The following is an 8,879-nucleotide window of genomic DNA, read 5'->3' as shown; positions in this document are numbered from 1 at the left end:
TTAAAAACAGTATAAATGTCTGCATAATATAAGTCGCGTTGATCTGTTATAGTCGTTTAAACAACAGTCTTTAAAACACTGCCTTATGTTTTCGTCGTCACTGCGACGATAGACATCACACCGTCATTGTTCTGTGGACTTTAATTTAATCGAAGTGGAAGAACGAGTCATCGGATGGCACCGAAGTATCTGTCCATAAAGTGGAAAGGAAAGAAACCAAGCCAGGTGAAAAGCCGAATTCAGTTCATTAAGTCGTAGTCAAGTGAAAGGTCATCTGCGCGTGGCGAAGTTGACTTCGGTGGAAGATAACCTCGGCGGAGAAAAAATTTATTTTCTGCAGAAAAAAAAACCTTTTTCCACCAAGGCTTTTTACTCTTGACAGATTTTTTTTCAGGATCCCTTTCGACTCTTGTCCGTTGAGTCTTACCTCGTGCGACCGCCTCTCCACCGTCCATTCCGCAACTTCCGGGTATCGCCGTGCTAGGTACTCAACCAGAGACGAGGTGCTTTCGTTCGGAGATATGACAACCGCCCTTTTTTGTCGAGTGTAGGCTACTTCCACCTTCCTCTCCTCAACATCTTTCGAAAGCACCCGAATCATTCGAAGGAAAGTGGAAGAGAAGGAGGTGGAGAAGGACTAGGCGCTTTGCTCCTGCTTATCATCTCCCGAAATGTGCCACTTTCTTAACTCTTTAAAATTATCCTTTCTGCAATGAAAAAAGAAGCGACTGTTATAAACATAGAACTTGTATTAATTAAAAATATTCCTATTGTCTTCATTTTATGTAAAATATAAGTAAGAAATATAAAAATTTTTATGTAAAATAAATTTTAAAAATACAACGAAAATTTCAAAGTTAGAAATCAATATTATAATTTTAAAAATCTTTAATTATTAAACATCAACATTTTAATCTTTCCAACGATTTTTAATGTTCGATATATAATTTCAAAAATCGGTTTATACAAATTATACAATTCTGTCGATTGCCATAACACAAAATATTTGTAAAAATATAAAAATTCTAAGTAATTAAGCAATTTCCGCTTTGGTGGGAACACTGGTATGCCTCAGCTACTCATTATTATTGTTCGACTCTTTGTATAAGTTATCCATTTTTACTTTTACTATACTAAGCTATAATAAAATAAAAACACGTTTACGTAGAATATAGTAATGAAAGGCCAAATGAAAGCCTGACGTTAACAAAAATTGTCGTTTATTAAACGGTGTAGGCCAACTAACTGAATCACGTATGGGTTTAACCTGGTAAAAGTCACGACTGTGGCTAAAAAACTTCTTTGAAAATTTTGGGGTTTCGGTCGTCTGCAAACTTTTTCGAGCTTCGACACTTTCAAGAATTTCTCAATCTTTAATGGACACTCTTTACTTTACTGTTAAGCTACGTAATTATAATAGGACAAGCAAACAAGACGCTTATTGAGTTGCAATTAGAAAATTCCGCCTGTCTTTTCCTTATCTCGAGAACGGAGTTAGATAGATGAAAGACGAGATCAGATACGGAAATGTAGGGGCAGCAGGAGACCCCGACTATGTACCAAGTGTGTACGAACTTCCGATGCAAACCGGAAGTCACGTTATTTCAATTGAAAAATTTTCCCCTTAAAGCAGTTAGATAGATGACCGGCACGACTCTATTGTTAAAGGTAAAGTATGACGTACAGGGGCAAGCCACTACTGATTTGGTTTGGAGAGCATATATTTTAAATTAAATAAATGAAAAAGTTAACATCCCGACGTTGTGACAATAAAAGAATTGCTCGTGGGATTTTCAGATTGTTTATTATTTATAATATTACACATATAATAAGTCTTATTAAGTTGGTAAAATTGACTGACATTGTCAATTTTTAATGAACTTTTTCCCCCATCGATCCTGTCGATGTAATATCGAACGCTTTAAGAAAACCTGGTTTAAAGTGTAATGTGATGGGAAGAAGGACAAAAGGCGATATTCGAGGCGCAAATTAGGTACGAATATACATAAGTGATGCTGTGCTGGCGATTTGTCTCGGACAGCGGCCATACCACGCTGAAAATACCGGTTCTCGTCCGATCACCGAAGTCAAGGAGCGTCGGGCACGCTCAGTACTTGGGGCGGAGACGACCTGGCAATACCGGGTGCTGCTGTCACTATTCTTTTCCTTTCAATCTTCGACCTGTCTCTTTTTCTTTCGTCTAATAAAATTTATCACTTGGCGCAGTAATTTTTTTTAATACATTATGTCAAGCAAACATTTCTTTTCTGTAATTTTTAGCTTCCTGTGCATTGTTTTAAAAATTCTCGGTAAGTATCAATTAAAAAGTGTTCTTTTACACGTAATAAACGCATTTAAACTGAGCGTTTAAATGCGTTTTGCTAAGCTAGGAACTTCCGAAATCCCTGTAGTTTGTAGTTTCAAACCCGAGGCAGCTACGACCAACAATTCCGTGGGCGCTGGGCGTCACGACGGCCACCCACAATATGCTGTTAGTGTAATCGCTACAAAAAAATTTAATTTGCATAAATTTGAGCTTTTGTTATTCTGAACAACAACATTTGTTCGGGTTAATTTTATTTTAAGAAGCGATAAAAGCAAGGGATAGGACCCCGCCAAGTTTGATTTATCCACCCGCAAGTTTCGCCAGCACCTCACTGATAACGAGAAAGGCTTAAGTTTAAAATATGACCTCTTTAGAGCCAGCGGTGTTCTTTCTCTAGGAGCATTTGCACCGCCAAATGAATAAGAAAGAGAAAAGTTACAGCATTTATGGAGATTTTTGCACTTTTCAACTGGTTATATTTCGGCAATCCCTTTACAGAAAAACCCGGAATTTTGCACGCTACCTAAGAAAACAAGTATCTTTCGAACGACATATTGACATTTACTACAGACGTTTAATAGAGAGAGAGATCGGCAATTTTGATTCGTGTATTAGTGAATTTTCCACTTGGCGCTGTGTGACTGCGATACTGCAGAACGGCCTTTTTGCTTCGGAATTCACTAATTCGGCGTTGTAAAAGCGGCAGAGCAGTTTTGTTGGTGAATTCCCGATATTTTCCAATTCATTGCAAAACTATGGTATTCATTTTAATTACTTTATCGCCCGTTTCTATATCAAAAATAGTCACGTTATTGTAAACCTAAACGATGACAGGGATGGAAATAAATATCGATAAAAGTAGAAACGTTTTAATGAATCTAAAAGTGTGCAATTTTAATATTTATTTTGATAAATAGCCAATCTTTAAAATTAAATTTCATATTAAAATTTATTAAATATGAAAGTTTATATACACTTCAGACAATTCGATTTACAAATTTAATTGTTGAAGTAATTATAATTCTGGTTCAGACTACAATGACAGTCGAACACCGGTTTAAATACAGTGTGAATGTCCGTACAATATAAGTTGCCTTGTCCATTTATAGACAATTAACAGAGTCTTTGAGCTGGTAAAAACATTGCTTCATGTTTTGGTTGTCACTTTGCAGATCATCAGACTTTAATCTAATCGAAGTAAGTCGTACAACCAGTGCAGAAATGTCTGTCCGTCAACTGAAAACGAAGAAACCCAATCAGGGATGAAATGTCAAGTCCAGTAAATTAAGTCGTAGCCAGGTCAAACGTCATTTCCGGGTGACAAAGTCGTATTTGGGTGGCAGAGTCATATCCCGTGAAAAGTGGAACGTGGGTGGAAGTGATCTCGGAAGAGAGAAGATTCACTTTATGCAGCAGAAGAAGACCCTTTTCCACCAAGGTTTCTTCTGCTTGACGGATGTTTCCACGACCACTTTGGACTCCCCCCGACACTCCACAGTCCATTCTGCAACTTCCGAGTATCGCAGTCCCAGGTAGTCGACCACAGTCGAGGCGCTATCGTCGGGGGTAATGACGACCACCCGTTTGACGCGCTCTCCGCTCTCCGCTCTCCTCGACATCTTTCGGGAGCACCCGAATCACCGGAAACGGAACGGAAGACGACGAAGAGCCTTCCTCCTCCTCCTCACCATCTGCCGAGGTGCGCCACTTCTTTAATTGCTTGAAATTTTCCATTCTGCAAAAGAAAGAAACGACTATTATGAAAATACAACTCGTATTCGTTTTGTTAATTTAATTTTATGTCAATTGTAAGATTTCTAATGAAAAAAATTATTTTAAAAATATCGTCTTAATTATAACGAAAAGTCACAAATGAATATTATAATAAAAATCTCTGTTAAATATAATAATTTTAACTTTCAAACGATTCGATATAGAAATCAGTTTCTACAAATTGTACAGTTCTGTCCATTGCCTAACACAAAACATTTGTGAAAATTTAGACGAATAATCTCGAATTATTCTGTTTAATTAAAGTTTACACTATAACAGTGCAAATATCATATGGGATATGATGCGTATATAAACTATAGCGTGCTAATACCAATGTAATGTATTTATTAATTTAGATTCCATTGGATTTGGGCTTAACGAAGAGTGAAAATGAGTGGAAAGACCCCGTCCGTCGTCTCTGTCAAGACCGATCAATTGTTATGGAAATAGAGATTCGTCGGAAAATCATTGGCACTAATTGTGATATTCGGCTTAACAATGTTCAAAAAACACGTAAAATTAGAAACATCGTAGTCTGTACTTACCGATAAAATCGACGCAAACGAAACAAAACTGAGAAAAACACTCGAAACGAGAAAATTTTGACCGCACGAACTAAAAATCCAACCGTTTGCATTAACAATCAACGACCGCTCGCAACAATAAAACTCTGACAATTTGTTAGTACACAGAGTTTTATTGTTGCGTTGCCACGAAAGTTAATATTAAGAGTTTGGCCAAATTGCGTGATTTTTCCCTGCATATACTCGTACATTGATGTTAACGTCAATATGTACGCAAAAACCTAATATTCTCGTATAAAGAGGAATAGAAATTTCGATCTTATCATGTCCCTTACAACCGGAAAAACAATAAACTTCAAGTATAGAAACCCCAATTTTGTTTACCTTTGTAATTTAGTTAAGCAGCTGGAGAGCGCTTTAAAGTTTAGATTATAGCGGTGTGAATTTCATATGAGATATAATGTGTATGTAAACCATAGCGAAAATTAACAATTTAATGTATTTATTTATTTCCATTTTGCTTTAAGAACTCTAACAATTCGATTAAATCTGGGCTAAACGAATATTAACAATAAAGAGAGTGAAAAGTATCTCCTAAAACAAGTGAAAAGATCCATTCGTCGTCTCTGTGACGAAACCGATCAATTGTTATCTAAGTGGATCTTTGTCGGAAAATCATAGCCAATAATTGTGATATTCGGCTTCAAAAATATTTAAATTTAGAAAGTTCGTAGTCCGAACTTACCAATACAATAACTGCAAATGATGCAAAACTCAGAAAAACGCTTGAAATCAATGACTTTAAATCTCGCTCACTGAAAATTCGGCCGCTCTCATCAACAATAAACAACCGCTCGCAACAAATCGTCAGAGTTTTATTGTTTCATCGCCTCGAAATTTAATGTAAAACGTTTGGATTTTTGACCGAATTTCGTGATTTTTCCGCCTCTCTGTGGCTGAAGAGACGGATTATCGCGGATCATTCCTTGCATATACATTCATGTTAACAGTAATATGTATTCGAAAATGTAATATTCTCGTGTTATAAGGACGAGTAAAAATTCCGATTTTATGATGATCCTTCGAATCAAAAAAAGAATAGACTTCAGTCTAGTAACCCCCTTTTATCTATCATATTGTGATTTACTTGAGTGGTTCTCTATATAGTCTATTAATAAGATTGAACCTTTGTTAAATTGAGGTGTCTGAATATTACAGATTAAAGCTTATACATGATAAGGACTACGGAGCGAGTTACGTTCTGAAATATACGAAAGACCAAGACATCTATTAAGTGACTAAACATCCCTCTTGAGAACGATTTATTTTTGCATTTATGACGAATTAGAAACTTCATTCTAGATGTGTTAAACTATGCGTTAGACTCTGTTTTCTGTTAAGACTGATTGTAAAATCGGAAAAAAAAAGTTCGTTAAATGATTACTGCACAAAAGTTCAATACCGTTTATTTTTTCTATAAGTTGAATACCGTTTTTAGGGGAATTTTCTGATAAGTTTACTGTTTGAGTTTACTGACACCCTCTACTTTACTGTTAAGCTACGTAATTATAATAGGACAAGCAAACTAGACGCTTATTGAGTTGCAACTAGAAAATTCCGCCTGTCTTTTCCTTATCTCGAGAACGGAGTTAGATAGATGAAAGACGAGATCAGATACGGACATTTAGGGGCAGCAGGAGACCCCGACTATGTACCAAGTGTGTACGAACTTCCGATGCAAACCGGAAGTCACGTTATTTCAATTGAAAAATTTTCCTTTTAAAGCAGTTAGATAGATGACCGGCACGACTCTATTGTTAAAGGTAAAGTATGACGTACAGGGGCAAGCCACTACTGATTTGGTTTGGAGAGCATATATTTTAAATTAAATAAATGAAAAAGTTAACATCCCGACGTTGTGACAATAAAAGAATTGCTCGTGGGATTTTCAGATTGTTTATTATTTATAATATTACACATATAATAAGTCTTATTAAGTTAGTAAAATTGACTGACATTGTCAATTTTTAATGAACTTTTTCCCCCATCGATCCTGTCGATGTAATATCGAACGCTTTAAGAAAACCTGGTTTAAAGTGGAATGTGATGGGAAGAAGGACAAAAAGCGATATTCGAGGCGCGAATTGGGTACGAATATGCATAAGTGATGCTGTGCTGGCGATTTGTCTCGGACAGCGGCCATACCACGCTGAAAATACCGGTTCTCGTCCGATCACCGAAGTCAAGGAGCCCGCTCAGTGCTTGGGGCGGAGACGACCTGGGAATACCGGGTGCTGCTGTCACTATTCTTTTCCTTTCAATCTTCGACCTGTCTCTTTTTCTTTCGTCTAATAAAATTTATCACTTGGCGCAGTAATTTTTTTTAATACATTATGTCAAGCAAACATTTCTTTTCTGTAACCTTTAGCTTCCTGTACATTGTTTTAAAAATTCTCGGTAAGTATCACTTAAAAAATGTTCTTTTACACGTAATAAACGCATTTAAACTGGGCGTTTAAATGCGTTTCTATAAGGGGGTTGCCGAAATATAAGCAGTTGAAAAGTGCAAAGTTTTCCATGAAAGGTGTATCTTTTCTCTTCCTTAATCATTTGGCGGTACAGATGCTTCTAGAGAAAGAACACCACTCGGTCTAGAAAATCAGTGGTTCGCCAGCACCTCACTGATAACGAGAAAGGCTTAAGTTTAAAATATGACCTCTTTAGACCCAGTGGTGTTCTTTCTCTAGGAGCATCTGCACCGCCAAATGAACAAGGAAGAGAAAAGATACAGCATTCATGGAGATCTTTGCACTTTTCAACTGCTTATATATTTCGTCAACTTCTTTCAGAAAAACCTGAAATTTTGCACGCTACCTAAGAAAACAAGCATCTTTCGAACGAGATATTCACATTTACTACAGACGTTTAAAAGACGGAGAAATCGGCAATTTTGATTTTTGTATCAGTGAATTTTCCATTTGGCGCTGTGACTGTGGTACTGCAGAACGGCCTTTTTGCTTCGGAATTGACCAATTCGGCGCTGTAAAAGCGAGAGAGCAGTTTTGTTGGTGAATTCCCGAACAGTTATTATACTTTCCAATTCATCGTACTCATTTTAATTACTTTATCGTCCGTTTCTATATTAAAAATATTTACGTTATTGTAAACCTAAACGATAACAGGGATAGAAATAAATATTGATAAAAGTAGAAACGTTTTAATGAATCTAAAAGTGTGCAACTTTAATATTTATTTTAATAAATGGCTAATCTTAAAAATTAAATTTCATATTAAAATTTATTAAATATGAAAGTTTATATACACTTCAGACAATTCGATTTACAAATTTAATTGTTGAAGTAATTATAATTCTGGTTCGGACTACAATGACAGTCGAACACCGGTTTAAATACAGTGTGAATGTCTGTACAATATAAGTTGTTTTGTCCATTTATAGACGATTAACATAGTCTTTAAGCTGGTAAAAACATTGCTTCATGTTTTGGTTGTCGCTTTTCCAACTGTCGTTGTTCTGTGGACGTTAATCTAATCGAAGTTGATCAACCAGTGCAGAAATGTCTGTCCGTCAATTCAAAACGAAAAATCCCAATCCGGGATGAAATGTCAAGTCTAGTAAATTAAGTCGTAGCCAGGTCAAACGTCATTTCCGGGTGACAAAGTCGTATTTGGGTGGCAGAGTCATATCCCGTGAAAAGTGGAACGTGGGTGGAAGTGACCTCGGAAGAGAGAGTGTTCACTTTATGCAGCAAAAAAGCCTTTTTTCACCAAGGTTTCTTTTGCTTGACGGATGTTTCCACGACCACTTTGGACTCCCCTCGACACTCCACCGTCCACTCTGCAACTTCCGGGTATCGCAGTCCCAGGTAGTCGACCACAGTCGAGGCGCTATAGTCTGGAGTAATGACGACTGCCCGTTTGACGCACTCTCCGCTCTTTTCGATATTTTTCGGAAGCACCCGAATCACCGGAAACGGAACGGAAGACAACAAAGAGTCTTCCTCCTCCTCACCATCTGCCGAGGTGCGCCACTTCTTTAATAGCTTGAAATTATCCATTCTGCAAAAGAAAGAAACGACTATTATGAAAAGACAACTCGTATTCATTAGGAAAACATTCGTTTTTTTAATTTAATTTCATGTAAATTGTAAGATTTCTAATAAAAAATCATTTAAATGATCAAATTTCATATGGGACATGATGCGTATATAATCTCTACCAATGTAATGTATTTATTA

The 8,879-nt window shown here is 36.6% G+C and overlaps 1 pseudogene; it reads left to right on the top strand.

Annotated features, from left to right (window-relative positions):
- The first annotated feature begins 2,036 nt into the window (after positions 1 to 2,036).
- On the top strand, positions 2,037 to 2,155 carry LOC136982688 (5S ribosomal RNA; annotated as a pseudogene).
- The last annotated feature ends 6,724 nt before the right edge of the window (positions 2,156 to 8,879 follow it).

The sequence above is a fragment of the Centruroides vittatus genome, unplaced genomic scaffold (genome assembly GCF_030686945.1).
Source record: "Centruroides vittatus isolate TY-2023 unplaced genomic scaffold, ASM3068694v2 contig_1168, whole genome shotgun sequence".
NCBI classification, from domain to species: Eukaryota; Metazoa; Arthropoda; class Arachnida; order Scorpiones; family Buthidae; genus Centruroides; species Centruroides vittatus.
This window is presented reverse-complemented; position numbering and strand designations above follow the sequence as displayed.